Source organism: Triticum aestivum, chromosome 2A (assembly GCF_018294505.1).
Source record: "Triticum aestivum cultivar Chinese Spring chromosome 2A, IWGSC CS RefSeq v2.1, whole genome shotgun sequence".
Taxonomy (NCBI): domain Eukaryota; kingdom Viridiplantae; phylum Streptophyta; class Magnoliopsida; order Poales; family Poaceae; genus Triticum; species Triticum aestivum.
In genome coordinates this window covers 489,580,108-489,599,379 of record NC_057797.1, presented here as the reverse complement: position 1 = coordinate 489,599,379, position 19,272 = coordinate 489,580,108, and positions in this window count along the sequence as shown.

Genomic DNA, 19,272 nt, shown 5'->3' with positions numbered 1-19,272 from the left:
ACTCCACAACCACAAACTCCATATGGCTGCATCATATTTTATACAAATACATGCATAGTACGTAGGTCATAAGATAGCATAAAAACATACCAAATCGGATATCGACAAAGTTCATCCAAAAGGGCTGACATAAAAACATACTCCCTCCGTCCGGAAATACTCGTCGGAGAAATGAATGTATCTAGATGTATTCTAGTTCTAGATACATTCATTTTTATGCATTTCTTCGACAAGTATTTTCGGACGGAGGGAGTACCAAATTGGACATCGACAAAATTTATCCAAAAGGGCCGACAGAGTTTAAATTTAACCTAAATAGAAGATAAAACAACTAGGCGGGCCGCGGGTCGTCCGTTGTGTCGTTGTCTGAGGAGGATGAGATGAGGAACCCTGTCAGCGGGCGGCGTTGTTCTGCTCTGCCACGAGCCGGGCGGCTCTCTCCGCCGCCATATCTTTCTGTCGCGCTAGCTTTGCGGATTCCTTGAGCACCCGTTGGAGCGCCGATGTGTTATTTGTGACATCAACGATGGCATAAGTCTCTGTTGAGGTGTATGACTGCCGGATTGCGGCACGAGCGCCTCATTGTTGTCTAAGCCGGGTGGCAGTGGCTCCGGCACAGATCTAAATGACCCGTATCCGTGCCTCAATCTGCCCCGCGCCACCTTTTTCATCACGTGGCAACAGGCGCTGAAGAAAATATGCACTAGAGACAATAATAAAGTTGTTATTTTATATTTCCTTATTCATGATAAAATATTTATTATTCATTCTAGAGTTGTATTGATCGGAAGCTTAAATACATGTGTGAATACATAAACAAATACCATGTCCCTAGTGAGCCTCCACTAGACTAGCTCGTTGATCAAAGATGGTTAAGGTTTCCTAACCATAGACATGTGTTGTCATTTCCGTTACCTTAACATAATAATCGTTCAGTTTTATTGCTATTGCTTTCTTCATGTCAAATACATATTCCTTCGACTATGAGATTATGCGACTCTGGATGCTGAAGGAATGCCTTGTGTGCTATCAAACGTCACAACGTAACTGGGTGATTATAAAGATGCTCTACAGGTATCTCCGAAGGTGTTTGTTGAGTTGGCATAGATCAAGATTAGGTTTTGTCACTCCGAATATCAGAGAGGTGTCTCTGGGCCCTCTTGGTAATACACATCATAAGATTGCAAGCAAACGATTAAGGAGTTAGTCACGAGGTGATGTATTACGGAACGAGTAAAGAGACTTGCCGATAATGATATTGAACTAGGTATGAATATACCGACAATTGAATCTCGGGCAAATAAGATGCCGATGAACAAAGGGAATTACGTATGTTGTCATAACGGTTCGACCGATAAAGATTTTTGTAGAATATGTACGAGCCAATATGGGCATTCAGGTTCCGTTATTGGTTATTGACCGGAGAGGTGTCTCAGTCATGTGTATATAGTTCTTGAACCCATAGGGTCCGCACGCTTAACGTTCGATGTCGATTTGGTATAATATGAGTTATGTGGTTTGGTGACCAAATGTTGTTCGAAGTCCCGGATATGATCACAAACATGACGAGGAGCTCCGGAATGGTCCGAAGGTAAAGATTGATATATATGACGATGCTATTTGGTCTCCGGAAGTTATCTGAATGCCGGAAGGGGTTCCGGAGGCATCGGGAGAATATTGAACCTTAGTGGACCAAGTGGAAGGGAACACACCAGCCCACATGGGCTGGTGCGCCCCCTTTAGGGCAGCCACACCTAATACATGGTAAAGGGGGAGGGGGTGGGGCGCCACCCCCTCTTACCATATCTCAGAGAAGGAAGGAAGGGGCGCCTCTCCCCTTTCCTTCCCCTTGTGCCATTATTTGGCAAGGGGGGGGGGGGGCACACCAAAGGGAGGAGCCCTAGGGCTGCCACCACACCTGTTGGGGTGCCCCAGGGGCTGCCTCCTCCCCTCCCACACCTATATATTTGTGGGGAGGGGTGCCACACAATACACAACTTATTCCACGCCGTGTGTCGGCACCCCTCCGCCGCTAGTTTACTCTTCCGCTCTAGATCGTCATAGTGCTTAGGTGAAGTCCTACGGGATTGCTTCGGCACCATCGTCACCACGCTGTTATGCTGGCGGAACTTATCTACTATCTTGCCCCGCTTGCTGGATCAAGGTGGCGAGGACAACACCGAGCTGAACGTGTGCACAACGCGGAGGTGTCGTGCGTTCGGTACTTGATCGGGCGGATTGTGAAGGTGTACGACTACATTAACCGCGTTGTATAAACGCTTCCGCTTACGACCTACGAGGGTATGTAGACACACTCTCCCCCTCGTTGCTATGCATCTCTATGCATAGATCATTGTGTGTGCGTAGATTTTTTTGTTTTCCATGCAATGATTCCCAACAATCTTTATCTCCATATCCATGGAGATGCATAACAACGAGGGGAGAGTGTATCTACGTACCCTCGTAGATCGCAAGCGGAAGCGTTTATACAACGCGGTTGATGTAGTCGTGCACCTTCATGATCCGCCCAATCAAGTACTGAATGGACGGCACCTCCGCGTTCTGCACACATTCAGCTCGGTGTCGTCCTCGCCATCTTGATCCAGCAAGCGGGGCGAGGTAGTAGATGAGTTCCGTCAGCATAACGGCGTGGTGATGGTGGTGGTGAAGCAATCCCGCAGGGCTTTGCCTAAACACTGTGACGATCTAGAGCGGAGGAGTAAACTAAAGGCAGAGGGGTGCCGACCCACGGCGTGGAATAAGCTGTGTATTGTATGGCACCTCTCCCTACATATATATAGGTGTGAGAGGGGAGGAGGCAGCCCCTAGGGCACCCCAACAGGTGTGGTGGCAGCCCTAGGGCTCCTCCCTGTGGTGTGCCCCCCTTGCCAAATAATGGCACAAGGGGAAGGAAAGGGGAGAGGCGCCCCCTTCTTTCCTTCCTTCTCCGAGATATGGTAAGAGGGGGTGGCACCCCCCCCCCCATTTACCATGTATTAGGTGTGGCTCCCCTAAAGGGGGTGCACCAGCCCATGTGGGCTGGTGTGTTCCCTTCCACTTGGCCCACTAAGGCCCAATACTCTCCCGGTGCCTCCGGAACCCCTTCCGGCATTTCGATAACTTTTCAGTGCATTTTGAAACTATTCCGGAGACGAAATAGCATCGTCCTATATATCAATCTTTACCTTCGGACCGTTCTAGAGCTCCTCGTCATGTCCGTGTTCACATTCGGGACTCCGAACAATATTCGGTCACCAAACCACATAACTCATATTATACCAAATCGATATCGAACGTTAAGTGTGTGGACCCTACGGGTTCAAGAACTATGTAGACATGACCGAGACACCTCTCCGATCAATAACCAATAGCGGAACCTGGATGCCCATATTGGCGCCTACATATTCTACGAAGATCTTTATCGGTCGAACCGTTATGACAACATACATAATTCCCTTTGTCCATTGGTATATTACTTGCCCGAGATTCGATCGTCAGTATCTTCATACCTAGTTCAATCTCGTTACCGGCAAGTCTCTTTACCTGTTTCGTAATACATAGCCTCATGAATAACTCCTTAGTCGTTTGCTTGCAAGCTTATGATGTGTATTACCGAGAGGGCCCAGAGATACCTCTTCGATACTCTGAGTGAAAAATCCTAATCTCGATCTATGCCAACTCAACAAACACCTTCGGAGATACCTACAGAACATCTTTATAATCACCCAGTTACGTTGTGACATTTGATAGCACACAAGGCATTCCTCCGGTATCCGGGAGTTGCATAATCTCATAATCGAAAGAATATGTATTTGACATGAAGAAAGCAATATCAATAAAACTGAACGATCATTATGCTAAGCTAACAGATGGGTCTTGTCCATCACATCATTTTCCTAATGATGTGATCCCATTATCAAATGAGAACACATATCTATGGTTAGTTACTTAGGAAACCTTAACCATCTTTGATCAACGAGCTAGTCTAGTAGAGGCTCACTAGGGACACAATATTTGTTTATGTATTCACACATGTATTTAAGTTTCTGATCAATACAATTCCAGCATGAATAATAAACATTTATCATGAATAAGAAAATATAAAATAACAACTTTATTATTGCCTCTAGGGCATATTTCCTTCAGTCTCCCACTTGCACTAGAGTCAATAATCTAGTTCACATCGCCATGTGATTAACACCAATAGTTCACATCGCCATGCGATTAACATCCATAGTTCACATCGTTATGTGACCAATACCCAAAAGAGTCAATAATCTAGTTGACATCGCCATGTGATTAACATCCAAAGAGTACTAAGGTGTGATCATGTTTTGCTTGTGAGAGAGGTTCAGTCAACGGGTTTGCCACATTCAGATCCGTATGTATTTTGCAAATTTCTATGTCTATAATGCCCTGCACGGAGCTACTCTAGCTAATTGCTCCCACTTTCAATATGTATCCAGATTGAGACTCAGAGTCATCCGGATCAGTCTCAAAGCTTGCATTGATGTAACCCTTTACGGCGAACTCTTTGTGACCTCCATAACCGTGTCCCTAGCGAGCCTCTACTAGACTAGCTCGTTGATCAAAGATGGTTAAGGTTTCCTAACCATAGACATGTGTTGTCATTTGATAACGGGATCACATCATTAGGAGAATGATGTGATGGACAAGACCCATCCGTTAACTTAGCATAATGATCGCTCAATTTTATTGCTATTGCTTTCTTCATGTCAAATACATATTCCTTCGACTATGAGATTATGCAACTCCCGGATACCGAAGGAATGCCTTGTGTGCTATCAAACGTCACAAGGTAACTGGGTGATTATAAAGATGCTTTATAGGTATCTCTGAAGGTGTTTGTTGGCATAGATAGAGATTAGGATTTGTCACTCCGAGTATCGGAGAGGTATCTCTGGGCCCTCTCGGTAATACACATCATAAGCTTGCAAGCAAACGACTAAGGAGTTAGTCATGAGGTGATGTATTACGGAACGAGTAAAGAGACTTGCCGGTAACGAGATTGAACTAGGTATGAAGATACCGACGATCGAATCTCGGTCAAGTAACATACCGATGGACAAAGGGAATTACGTATGTTGTCATAATGGTTCGACCAATAAAGATCTTCGTAGAATATGTAGGAGCCAATATGGGCATCCAGGTTCCGTATTGGTTATTGACCGGAGAGGTGTCTCGGTCATGTCTGCATAGTTCTCGAACCCGTAGGGTCCGCACGCTTAACGTTCGATGTCGATTTGGTATAATATGAGTTATGTGGTTTGGTGAACGAATGTTGTTCAGAGTCCTGGATGACATGACGAGGAGCTCCGGAATGGTCTGCAGGTAAAGATTGATATAAAGGACAATGCTATTTGGTCTCCGGAATAGTTTCAGAATGCAGCGGAAAGTTATCAAAAAGCTGGAAGGGGTTTCGGAGGCACCGGGAGAGTATTGGGCCTTAGTGGGCCAAGTGGAAGGGAACACACCAGCCCACATGGGCTGGTGCGCCCCATTTAGGGAAGCCACACCTAATACATGGTAAGGGGGGGGGGCGCTTCCCCCTCTCACCATATCCCGGAGAAGGGAGGAAGGAAAGAAGGGGGCGCCTCTCCCCTTTCCTTCCCCGTGTGCCATTATTTGGCACACCACAGGGGGGAGCCCTAGGGCTGCCGCCATACCTGTTGGGGCGCCCTAGGGGTTGCCTCCTCCCCTCCCACACCTGTATATATGTGGGGAGGGGTGCCACACAATACACAGCTTATTCCATGCCGTTTGCCGAGACCCCTCCGCCTCTAGTTTACTCCTCCGCTCTAGATCGTCACAGTGCTTAGGCGAAGCCCTGCGGGATTGCTTCACAACCATCATCACCATGCCGTTATGCTGACGAAACTCATCTACTACCTCACCCCGCTTGTTGGATCAAGATGGCGAGGACGACACCGAGCTGAATGTGTGCAGAACGCGGAGGTGCCGTCCATTCGGTACTTGATCGGGCGGATCGTGAAGGTGTACGACTACATCAACCGTGTTGTATAAATGCTTCCGCTTACGATCTGCGAGGGTACGTAGACACACTCTCCCCCTCGTTGCTATGCATCTCCGTGGATAGATCATTGCGTGTGCGTAGTTTTTTGTTTTCCATGCAACAATTCCCAACAGGCGCAATCCACCATCTCTGGCTATCGTTGTCGCACCCGCGGGCTGGGGGTGCAGGCACCAACACCCAGCGACTCCTAGAACGACAGGTGTTGGCGGTGCTGGGCGCCGTTGCTCGCCCTGCCGCCTCACCGGGGATGGCAGAGAGCGCGTAGGGCAGCGCCGGGCCGCCATGGAGGATGAGCTTCCTACCTAGGACGTCGAGGATGCCGTGGAGGAGCTCCTGCCCCGGCCCATCCACAAGCGCGAGCTCCTCCTCGTCTAGGTCAGATGAGCTCAATGAGTTTGTGACGGATAGTCCCACCCAATCAATCTCGCCAGAGCCACTTTCAGCAATGGCTGAGGGGACGAGATAGATTGGGATGAAAGGGAGGAGAGCGGAGAGGGCGAGAGTGTTGCGAATTGGCACACAAATGGACTTGTGGTTAACTGAAAACTGCAGTGGAATCAAAGTAATCTTAGCACCACATCATGTACTAACTCAAGGGTTGTTGCTTAGCACGAAAGGAAGCATATGCATCAGCATATATGGAGATAAAATGTTACTCGGCAGACAAGACACTCCTTAGCCGAGTGTCTTGTGGTAGGAGTAACTTTCTGGACAGCAGCAAGCATCAACAAAGAGGCACCAGATTTTTACGTGGACCCCCCCAACTCGAGGGGAAAAACCACGGGCCAAAGCCATCCAAATCCTCTTCCACTATTATCGAATGTGGGATACAACAAGTTCTTCTCTAGATAACACCAAAGGATCTCATAAAATCAAGACTCCTGAATCTTGGATGAAGACACCAAGATTTGGGGCTCAAGAACTAGGGATTGGAACAATCTCATCGAAGATGGTGGAACCGAAGCTTGAAGGAGACAAGGTAGTGGATCTAGACCATCACTACCTTGGGGAGGAGCTCCCTTTGCTTCTTCCTTCAATCTTCCTCTTCTCCCTTCTCTTTTGGTTTTCTCTCTTCCCTTGGAGGATGAACTGATTTTCGTAACACTTGGTGGTGGCTACTGGATGGAGGCTAAAGCATCCCCATTCACTCACGTGCAAAGTCCAAAATGACCCTAGGTCATAACCCTAATGGGTAGTGAGTTTCTGCACCTCTTGGGCTGCCTAAAAGGCTTCAAATGTTCATCTCCTCACAACCCACACGAGGAGGATATCCCAACAAAGAGGACTGAGAGAGGAGTGGGGTTTGACTAGGATGATCAGCCGAATGGGGTTTTTGTGGGTACATTGGTGAGGATGGCTCGGGCCATAGCGGGCCGGTCCAACGTGGCAGCGTGCCCGAGCACGTTCGGGCCTTCCCATGTTCATCCTACATATAGGCTAGATATGGGGGTTGTCGGACTGTCCGGAGGATTGGACTAGCTGTGAGGAGTCCGGCTGGGTGCGGTTTTTATCTCAGCAATGACCGGACAATCCACCCGGGTGTTTAGGATGGATGTGGGGATCCGATTGTAGATGCTCTTAGAGCATCTACAGCCGGGCGTCCCAAACCGTCCTCAAACGCCCGGGCCGACCGCCCGGTCACTGACCGATTACGATTTTTTGACCTAGACGTACGCCTCAAATGCCCGGACTAACCGGGACTCCTCATATTCAGCCCAAATATGGGGCGAATATGGGGTGGCCCAGGCACGTCCGCCTGACAACGCCGGCCCACCATCGACCCCATGGATGTCCCACAAAAAACTCCATCCGACTCATTACTCCGAAACCCTAGCTCACTCACTCTTCTCTCTCGCTCTGTCCTCTCCTTTCCCCGCAGCGATTCCGATCGAATACGACACAATGTCGAGCTCCGGCAGCCGCTCCGACCTCGAGCTAGATCCGGACTATGAGCTTGCCCTTCGCGTCGCCTTAGAGCGGTCCAAGGTGGAGACCAGGGGCAGCTCCGGATCTGCAGCCTCGCCGCAGCTGCAGCTTCCCTGTTGGTGCAACTCGGATGCCTGCGCTGGCCCCTCTCGACCCGGGCGTAGCTTCGATAGGGCAGTCCGCGCGCCGCCGCCGCGAGATGCAGGCGGAGCCCGATGAGGATGCGCGGCTCCTCAAATGGGCCTACCGCTGGTCGCTTACGACCGCGAAGATGGATGTGCGGCGGCTTCGGCGGAAGAACGCCAAGGCGCTACGGATTGCCATTGAGCAATCCGAGCGCGAGGCGGCGGAGGCAGTGGCGGAGGCGGTTCGGCTTGTGAAGCTGAAGCGGCAGCAGGACAGGGAGGTCCGATGGCTAAAATGGCTCGTCATCCTCTTCGACTCCGACGACGACGTCTCGGACAGCTCCTCCGACGACTCGAACGATCCGCCACCAGCCGCCGACGCCTACAGTTGCGCCGGCGACCGGAAGGGCAAAGGGCCGGCGAGGAAGTGGTGAATCTCCGTCGTCTCCGTCTTCAGTTCTAGTTTTTAGTAATGTAGTTTAAGTTTATGTGAATTATGTGAACTTTGACAATTTTTTGGACATCCATCGATGATCTACGTTCTTTTTTTCTACTTTAATTGTTAGTATGGATATGAGGGACCGGATATGAGATACACGAATATTGGCGACATAATTTGAAGGTTGCCCGGTTAGTGCTCATCACGTCTGCGGATATTTAAAAGGCCGGATTTACAAGATCCGACAGTAGATGCTCTTACTCCGAGCTGAGAGGATCGCGACGTGACCTGACTGCCGTGTGTAGGCTCCCAACTCCAGCAGAGGCTCTAGACTAGCGACGAGTACGGGTGTGGATGTGGATGCGGCGGCAGAGACGTGCGATACAGGGGTATTTGGCTGGACAGGAAACGCACACGCCGCGAGCAGGTAGCAAGCCAAACGCCGCGGCGCGACCCGAGCATCGCCTCCGTTCTTTGGTCGGGTGGAGTGGAAATGGAACAAAAGACAAGATGCGCCGCGGCAGGCCGGCCGTCCCACTCGGCTGTGTCAGGCGTGCAGTCGCCGAGTCGTCGTAATCTGCACCAGGGTCGCACGGGCGCGCACCCACGCCGCGCCCTGCGCCGGCGTGGCCTCTGAGCCATGTCGAGCTGCCCGCCCACTGCTCTATAGGACAGACAGACAAAAAACGTGTGCGCGCGTCGTCGTTTCAGACTCGCGCGGCTCGTCTCGTCTGCACCACTATTACACTCTCACAACGTACAGTAGGAGCTCAGCAAGCTCTACGGAACTTGCAAAGAAAGAACCGGCTGGCAGCCTCATTATTTCACTCATGTCTAGAGTTACACAGGAGTACAGATGAGACCATAGTCAGGCACAAGCAAAGTTGTTCAACTTGAGTACCCGGGAATCACCCAAGGGGAGAAGGCTAGACACACGTCTCAGCAGGTAATCGTAGTAGCAGTCAGTAGTAGCAACACTGCTCCAACAAGCAGCAGCAGGACAGCCCAACCAAGCATGTAGCCATCACGGGGTACCGGTTAGCAGTAGCACAGCCAGTAGCAGGGCCTAACAAAGCCCATATATACTACTCCCTCCGTTCTGAATTACTTGTCATAAGTATGGATGTATCTAGATGTATTTTAGTTTTAGATACATCCATTTCTGCGACGAGTAATTTAGAACGGAGGGAGTAACAAACTGCATGTCCCAACTATGCATGCTATGTAGAGAAATGAGCTCCAGAAAAAGCATCATACCATCCTCTCAGGAAGGTGAGGCAGTCAGGATCATCTTGGTAGCTGTACAAGTGAGGTCCACGATCAGATGGAGCCGGTTGCCCTGCCCAGTTATAGGAAGGGTTCTCTTCGCCAAGGTGGGTCTGGTAGCCATTTGAGCTCGGTGGCGGGTACACGCTTGCTTCAGGGTATGGGAACAAGTTGTGCACTGAAACAGGTTTCCACGAAAAAGAATACAGGGCGTAAATCTATCAACTTCAGTTTTTTGCCTTCAAAAAATACAAACCGTACCAACTTCAGAGAATGTTTATTTGGATTTAGACTCCAACTAAGCATTCAGAAACAATGATCAAGCAGAAAATCACACCACATGTGAGGCTCTTTGCAAGAACCGAAGTAGGACAACAGCAAGAATCTTCATGAGGAAAAAGGACGTGTGCTGGAACGCAATTACCAAAGAACCACCGATTGGTAATGATTCGAGAAGGATGAATCTTTCTTGCCTTGGGATGAGTACGCATTCCTTGAGCCTTGCATGCTGCAGTCTGCGTTCTCTCCGTTTCTCAGCGGTGTCTGTTTTGAGTTGCAAGCTTCGGGAGGAATACAAGAAAAAGAGGCTATCCTCGGTTGCTCTCAGGTTTGTTCCGGGCGATGACTTCAGCTAGCAGCACCGTTCGTTTTTTGTTTTCATTCATGCCATGGTGGTCTTATGCGGTTGTGCCTATCCTGTGTCACCGAAACTCAATTTGTTGATGCCTAGCTCCAATCCGTACAAATTAGTGGGAGCCTCCAAGGGCGAGGAGGGCCTACACGCCGTCCGTTGTGTGGTGGCGTGCCGCGGGCGCCTCTCTGGGCTTTTCGTGCCGATCGATCTGCCCGGACGGCGCGGATCCAGACGGGTCGCCTCAGGGGTTCATGATAGATGGACCGTGGACGCAGCCTAGGCCATCGTGCTAGGTTACGCATGTTGCCCCGCGCGCGATGGGAAAGGCGGACCTGTCTGTCGGAGTCTTCAGCCTGCGTCGGACTGGTTTGCTCGCGACAAGCGGGGCGTGTGTCACACTCACACCAGCCGACCAGTGCTAGAGACCTGCTCGGCAAGGAAGCTCTCTGCGCCGTCCGTTTTGTGCCGGACTCCTGCGGCTGCCTTCCTGGGGCTCTCCACGCGGTCTGATATGCTCGAACAACGCCCGGCCTACCTAGGGGGTCTATAATGGGTGGACCGCGGACGCGCCGGGGTCACCGTTATGTGGTGATTTCGATCGCGCCCGCGTGTGCCGCTCCATGCGGTGCGTTGCGCGAGGAGAGGCCGGGTCACCCTGTTAGGGTCGCATGCCCTCGACTATGCTTGTACGTTTGCGCTAGCCAGACTAATGCGCGTGCACACCTTGGCTTTGCCTATCCGGACTCTTGCCTTCGCACGTCCCGACCAGTACGCTTGGATGTTCTTGGGACGGATCTGGATGAACATCTGGTCTTCAGCCGATGGCCGCGGTGATGGTGACGCCCTTGGCGTCGCTTCCTTCATGAAGGCATCATCGAGGTGAAGCTCCCAACTCCTCTCGCTATCTCCGAAGGAAACCCTTGATCAGTCGATCTGATAATGACGGCGCTTTTGTGTCGTTCTCTTCTTGGGGCGTCATTTTCGAAGGTGTGCATTGGCTCGAGGGACCAGCGGACGGTTTTAATGGTGGAGCGGCGTCCCACGTCACGCATCGACGATGTGGAGTCTCGGCAGCGTGGTGCAGCAGGGTCTTGGCCGGGGTCATCCTCCTTTTCAGAAGAAAAAAAAAACAAAACAGGAAGTGCTGACATGACGCATGGTGACCTATATTGGTCTACATGCTCAGAGTAATTGAAGGTTTAATAAAAATAAAACGTACTATCCCCTTGCATGGTCTGGCCTACCTGAACAAAATAAGAAATCTGAACATTAACTTACGTTCTATGCGCAAGCTGTACCATGAAGGACGAATAAGAAAGCATAAGTATTACTCACGTTGCTTTGCCATGTGATGAGAGGGCGAACCATACATGAGTCTGAACTTAATAGGATGTGATGATAGTATTAAAAACCCACTTAAATTGTAAGCGTAGGGTACTGCATGCTGTTTAGTGGAGATGTTAGAATTAATGGGCTAGGCTCATAGCAATTTCTGAAATCTCAAAGCCCATGTGTAAAATGGCAAGTGGTGGTGCTAAGTTTAGTCCCACCTTGAAAGTTGAAGAAGAGTTGGACCTCTTTATATCGTGGGTTCTCTCCACCACTCTAAGTGGTGTGTGAGAAGAGAAAGGGAAAGCCACGCGAGCGCTCGCTCGCCTCGCCTCGCCAGCTACCGGCTGCGGCCAGAGATACACCGGAAAAACACCTAGGGTTTTGCCTCGTCTCACAACTTGCGCCGCCATCGTAGTCTACTCTATCCCAAACGCCGGCGTGCATCGGTGCGTGGGAGAGCAGGTCTCCGAAACCGTTCGTCTTTGCGATCCTGCATCGGGAGAGGACGAATTAGGTTTTTGGGAAGCGCTGTGCGCGACTGCTCAAATTCGTCATCACGGGTCGTCTTCCGTCCAAGTCGGGCGGTGCTACTCATCGTCGTACTCATCGCCGTCAGCAGCAGATCGTCGCCAACATCGTCATCAACACTGTCGCACCCATAATAGCTAACGATCAGTACGTCCAACATCCTTTGTTCATGTCTGTTTCTACAGCTATTGTTACGTGCTTGCTGCTGTTATGCATGTCTTGTTGTTCTTCTAGTTTGCTAGATTATTGCATGCTAGTATATCTTCTAGTCATGAATTATTTACTGGAATTAATCATGAACTTGCCTAATATTCCAACAATTCAAAAACCTAATTGTAGGCAATTTCCTGAGTTAACTATGGCTGGATTCGCTGATGCACTGAGGCCGGATAAGTTTACCGGTGTGCACTTTAAGAGGTGGCAGGTGAAGACCACGCTCTGGCTTATTGCTCTGAAAATTTTCCACGCTAGTGTTGGTGCTCCAGAGGGAATGACCGACGAAGATCGGAGAAAATTCCAGGAAGCCAATACTATGTTTGTGGGATGCATTCTGAGTGTTCTTGCTGACCGTCTGTGTGATGTGTACATGCACATAAACGACGGAAAAATTCTGTGGGATGCACTGAATGCAAAATTCGGTGCAACAGATGCAGGCAGTGAACTGTACATCATGGAGAGTTTTCATGACTACAAGATGGTGAATAACCGTTCTGTGGTTGAACAAGCTCATGAGATACAGTGCATTGTGAAGGAACTTGAACTCCTTAAATGTGTTCTACCCGACAAATTCGTGGCTGGGTGCATGATTGCAAAGTTGCCTCCTTCATGGAGGAATTTCGCCACAACTCTGAAGCATAAGAGACAGGAGATATCAGTTGAAAATCTGATTGCATCTCTTGATGTTGAAGAAAAAGCTCGGGCTAAAGATACCACTGAAAAAGGAGGTGAGGTTCAGCCTACTGCTAACATGGTGCAGAGGTACCCACAGAACAAGAACAAAGGGAAGAACAAACCTGTTGTCAACAAGCCTACCAAGACTACTACCTTCAAGAAGAAGAAGTTCAACAAGGCTGAGCTAGAGTGCTATGCCTGTGGGAAGCCTGGACACTTTTCCAAGGAATGCCCTGAACGTGCAGACCGCAGAGGGAAAACAAGCTCCAAGACTGTCAACATGGTGACCGCTAGCAATACTGATGGGTATGGTAATCTACCTATTGTGCTTTCAATATTTCAATCATCTTCGTGGTGGATTGATTCGGGTGCTAACGTTCATGTGTGTGCTGACATCTCCCTGTTTACTTCTTATCAGGTCGCAAGGGATTCTTCCGTCCTAATGGGGAATGGGTCACATGCTTCTGTTCGTGGCATTGGCACGGTGGATCTGAAGTTTACTTCGGGAAAGATCGTGCAACTAAGGAACGTGCAGCATGTCCCTACTATGAACAAGAATCTAGTTAGCGGCTCCCTTCTATGTCGAGATGGATTTAAGGTAGTTTTAGAGTCCAATAAAGTAATCGTGTCAAGATTTGGACAATTTATAGGAAAAGGCTATGAGTGCGGAGGCTTGTTTCGTTTTTCTCTTTCAGATTTTTGCAATAAGTCAATAAACCAAGTTTGTGCTAGTGTTAATGATGATGCAAGTATTTGGCACTCTCGTTTATGTCATATTAATTTTTTAATGTCTCGGCTATCCAGCATGAGTTTAATTCCGAACTTCACAGTTGCCAAAGGTTCTAAGTGCCATAGTTGTGTGCAATCTAAGCAACCTCGAAAGCCTCATAAGGCTGCCGAGGAGAGAAACTTGGCGCCTCTAGAACTCATACATTCTGATCTTTGTGAGATGAATGGTGTGTTGACAAAAGGTGGAAAGAGATATTTTATGACTTTGATTGATGATGCGACTAGATTTTGCTATGTTTATTTGTTGCAAACTAAAGATGAAGCATTAGACTACTTTAAAATCTATAAAGCTGAAGTTGAAAATCAACTAGAGAGAAAGATCAAGCGTCTTAGGTCCGATCGTGGTGGAGAGTATTTTCCAAAAGTTTTTGATGAATTTTGTGAGGAACATGGTATTATTCATGAGAGGACGCCTCCCTATTCACCTCAATCAAATGGAGTGGCCGAGAGGAAAAACCGCACATTGACTGACTTGGTGAATGCCATGTTAGACACTGCTGGTTTATCTAAGGCATGGTGGGGGGAGGCTCTATTGACTTCATGTCATGTCCTGAATAGAGTTCCCAACAATAATAAAGAGAAAACCCCTTATGAGGAGTGGGTTGGGAGAAAACCATCACTTTCTTATTTGCGCACTTGGGGATGTTTGGCAAAGGTCAATATTCCTATTCCTAAGAAACGCAAACTTGGACCAAAGACAGTGGATTGTGTCTTTCTAGGGTATGCTCAACGGAGCATTTCTTATAGGTTTTTAGTGGTAAAATCTGAAGTACCTGATATGCATGTTGATACTATAATGGAATCTCGTGATGCAACATTTTTTGAGAACATATTTCCTATGAAAGATATGCATAGCATTGCTAGATTTTCTTCTAAGATAATTCCTGAATCTAATACAACTGATGAATATTTCGAACAATCACATGAGGAAGTCCTTGAGAAGGATAACAATGAAGTTCCTAGAAGGAACAAGAGACAAAGGATTGCAAAATCCTTTGGTGATGATTTCATTGTATACCTTGTGGACGACACACCCAAGACGATTGCAGAAGCATATGCATCTCCGGATGTAGATGATTGGAAAGAAGCTGTTCATAATGAGATGGACTCAATTCTTTCTAGTGGAACTTGGGAACTAACTGATAGACCATATGGTTGTAAACCTGTGGGCTGTAAGTGGGTGTTCAAAAAGAAGCTAAAGCCTGATGGTACTATTGATAAGTACAAGGCGCGGCTAGTGGCCAAGGGCTACACTCAGAAAGAAGGCGAAGATTACTTTGACACCTATTCACCCGTTGCTAGAATGACCACCATCCGAGTGTTACTTTCCTTGGCTGCCTCTTATGGTCTTATCATTCATCAAATGGATGTAAAGACAGCTTTTCTCAATGGAGAGTTGGAAGAGGAGATCTATATGGATCAGCCTGACGGGTTTGTGGTAAAGGGTGAAGAGAGAAAGGTGTGCAAGTTGTTAAAATCTTTGTATGGTCTGAAACAGGCACCTAAGCAATGGCATGAGAAGTTTGAAAGAACTTTGACTTCTGCAGGATTTGTCATTAACGAGGCTGATAGGTGTGTTTACTATCGCCATGGTGGGGGCAATAGTGTCATATTATGTTTGTATGTGGACGACATACTGATCTTTGGTACAAACATTAATGCAATTAATGAGGTCAAGTCTTTTCTATCAAAAAGTTTTGACATGAAAGATCTGGGAGAAGCCGATGTAATTCTAAACATCAAACTTATTAAGGATGAGAGTGGGATTACATTAACGCAATCTCACTATGTTGAGAAGGTCTTGAACCGATACGGTTTTATGCATAGCAAGCCTTCTCCAACACCTTATGATCCCAGCGTGACACTCAGAAAGAACAAGAAAGAAACGAGAGATCAATTAAGATACTCTCAAATTGTCGATTCACTCATGTACTTAGCTAGCGCTACAAGACCAGATATCTCTTTTGCTGTGAGCAAACTGAGTAGGTTCATGTCCAACCCGGGTGATGATCATTGGCATGCACTAGAAAGGGTCTTGCGCTATCTGAGAGGTACTATGAGTTACGGAATTACTTATTCAGGGCATCCTGCTGTGCTAGAAGGATATAGTGATTCAAATTGGATCTCCGATGTTGATGTACTTTACGCAACAAGTGGGTATGTATTTACTCATGGTGGTGGTGCAGTGTCATGGAGGTCTTGCAAGCAAACCATATTGACGAGGTCAACTATGGAAGCAGAATTAACTGCTTTGGACACAGCTTCTGTTGAGGCAGAATGGCTGCGTGAGCTCTTGGTGGACTTGCCGGTTGTTGAAAAACCTGTACCGGCTATTCTTATGAATTGTGATAACCAAACGGTTATCGCTAAAGTGAACAATTCTAAAGATAATGCAAAGTCATCAAGACACGTGAAAAGACGTTTGAAGTCTGTCAGGAAGTTGAGAAACTCCGGAGTAATAACTGTTACGTATATACAAACAGACAAAAACCTGGCAGATCCCTTTACAAAGGGACTATCACGAAATGTGATAGATATTGCATCGAGGGAGATGGGTATGAGACCCATAGATGTTACACCATAGTAGTAACCCAACCTTTGTGATCGGAGATCCCGTGAATTAGGATCTGGGAAGAACAAGCTATTGGTTAACTGAGGAGAGTAATAACTTATGATCGTCTCCAAGTGAAGATGCAAAACTCTCAGAGCTGTAAGGCTCAGATCTGTAAGGCAGGTCGGCAACATGCCTTAATGTGGTTCTATTGGCTATAATTAGCAAAGATGCTGTCCTACAGAGCAGTCTTGAAAGAACACACCTATATGAGTTCTGACTGTAAACGTCGCAGTCTATGAGATTTGGGTGATCTCTAGTAAACTCACGAAGAGACCAGGGAGTATGACGTATAAGCTCCAAACCGCGGGGTAGCCTACTGGCGGTCAGGTACTGGTTAAGACTTTGAGTGAAACCTGTTCACACAAAACTAGCAATTCAAGGCATAGTCCATTGTCAAGTTGTGAATGGATGTAGTTTAAAGTTCTAGGCAGAAGTTCAACTTAACAGTCTCTGCTGAAACACTGGTATATTAAACAAGTGGTGAGAGAAGGCAAATCTCTAAATGGGTATTTGAGATCTGGTGGGGGATTGTTAGAATTAATGGGCTAGGCCCATAGCAATTTCTGAAATCTCAAAGCCCATGTGTAAAATGGCAAGTGGTGGTGCTAAGTTTAGTCCCACCTTGGAAGTTAAAGAAGAGTTGGACCTCTTTATATAGTGGGTTCTCTTCACCACTCTAAGTGGTGTGTGAGAAGAGAAAGGGAAAGCCACACACGCGCGCTCGCTCGCCTCGCCTGGCCTGGCCTGGCCGGGCCGGGGCGGGGCGGGGCGGGGCGGGGCGGGGCGGGGCGGGGCGAGGCGGTGCGTACATGCGACATGCGCGTGAATGGTCCGCCGAAATCCGGTTTGTCTCCTTGCAGGAGCGCAGCTTCCTTTTGCTGTTTTATTTTTTATGTCTTGGCAAACAAGTTTTGATTTCTTGTCTGGTAAGTATACGAATTAGAAACCAAGTTGGTTTAGGATTGTGGTCGCGACACAATACCGCCTCTGGTCCTAATATATATATAGCTACCGGCTGCGGCCAGAGATACACCGGAAAAACACCTAGGGTTTTGCCTCGTCTCACAACTTGCGCCGCCATCGTAGTCTACTCTATCCCAAATGCCGGCGTGCATCGGCGCGTGGGAGAGCAGGTCTCCGGAACCGTTCGTCTTTGCGATCCTGCACCGGGAGAGGACGAATTAGGTTTTTGGGAAGCGCTGTGCGCGACTGCTCAAATTCGTCATCACGGGTCGTCTTCCGTCCAAGTCGGGCGGTGCTACTCATCGTCGTACTCATCGCCGTCAGCAGCAGATCGTCGCCAACATCGTCATCAACACTGTCGCACCCATAATAGCTAACGATCAGTACGTCCAACATCCTTTGTTCATGTCTGTTTCTACAGCTATTGTTACGTGCTTGCTGCTGTTATGCATGTCTTGTTGTTCTTCTAGTTTGCTAGATTATTGCATGCTAGTATATCTTCTAGTCATGAATTATTTACTGGAATTAATCATGAAGTTGCCTAATATTCCAACAGGAGAGGCTCTCAACATCTTGATCGCACGGGTATTGTGGATTGAGCTAGCTTATCCAACGGCTATGATAATTGTGATGATTTGGCTAGCTGTGAGAGCAGAAAAATGGCAATTACTGTTCTCTAGGACATCAACAATTCTCTAGGACACCGTAGATAGCAGGGGCAGATGCATTGGAGCACTGGAAACAAATAACTACAGGCCATATATATTCATGAATAGCCATTGAATCATATTACCTGTCAGCTGAAATTCAAACAGTCCTAAGACCCTGAGATAGCATGGCCGAGAATGAGAAGGAGAGGCCTTCCATGACAGACAAGAGCTGCTCAGGCTAGCCAAGGTGACCGCCTATCATGGAACTCATCCGAAACCAGCCATGTAATAACCGGGGCTTCTGAAAGAGCATATAGGCAAGTCATCCTTGGCTACCAGACCAGGCAGGCTCTGGCCCTCATGCAAGACCCCTCTTCTCCCAGGCTTCTTCTTCCTACTGAACATTGGTGACGCATTGCGGCTTATGTTTCGTGCTATTTATAGCCAAAACGTGGGAGCTAGGATGCTAACTTATCAGTTTGCCGCCGTCCGCAGCCTCGACAGATACCGGTCACTGATCGTTGACGCATATATATTTCATGGCACCGGAATATATTCGGTTCGATCACTAGGCTAAGGGGGAAGGATACGGAGGCTGAGGTCCACCGGGCATGAACATTTTCAGTTAAATGGCGAGAGGTGCATACACTTGCAGAACAATACCGACACAACAGTTATCATTCCGATTTCCCATTTCCAATAAAACAGAAAGTTTGCCGTGGTCACGCAATCCAAAGCAAATCTCGATATATTCCCTCTTGGATATGTAGTACTATCATTTTGGAGAAGAGCTCATCTACCTTGCAGAGTACCTTATGCTTTTGTGATGTGGGGACGAGGAGGGGGCGTCGTCCACGCCTATTTAAAGTTATTATTCCCTACAGTTTGGGTTTGTGTAACTCATCTTACTAACTAAGAAATCTTGCTCGCACTAAATAAATAAATGCATCCTTTTATCTGTTGTGGTAATAGAAAGTCCGTCTAGGATGTACAGAGATTAGAGGTCCCCTAACAACTCATGCTACTCTGAAGGTTTCTGAATATCCAACTGTTCATATTC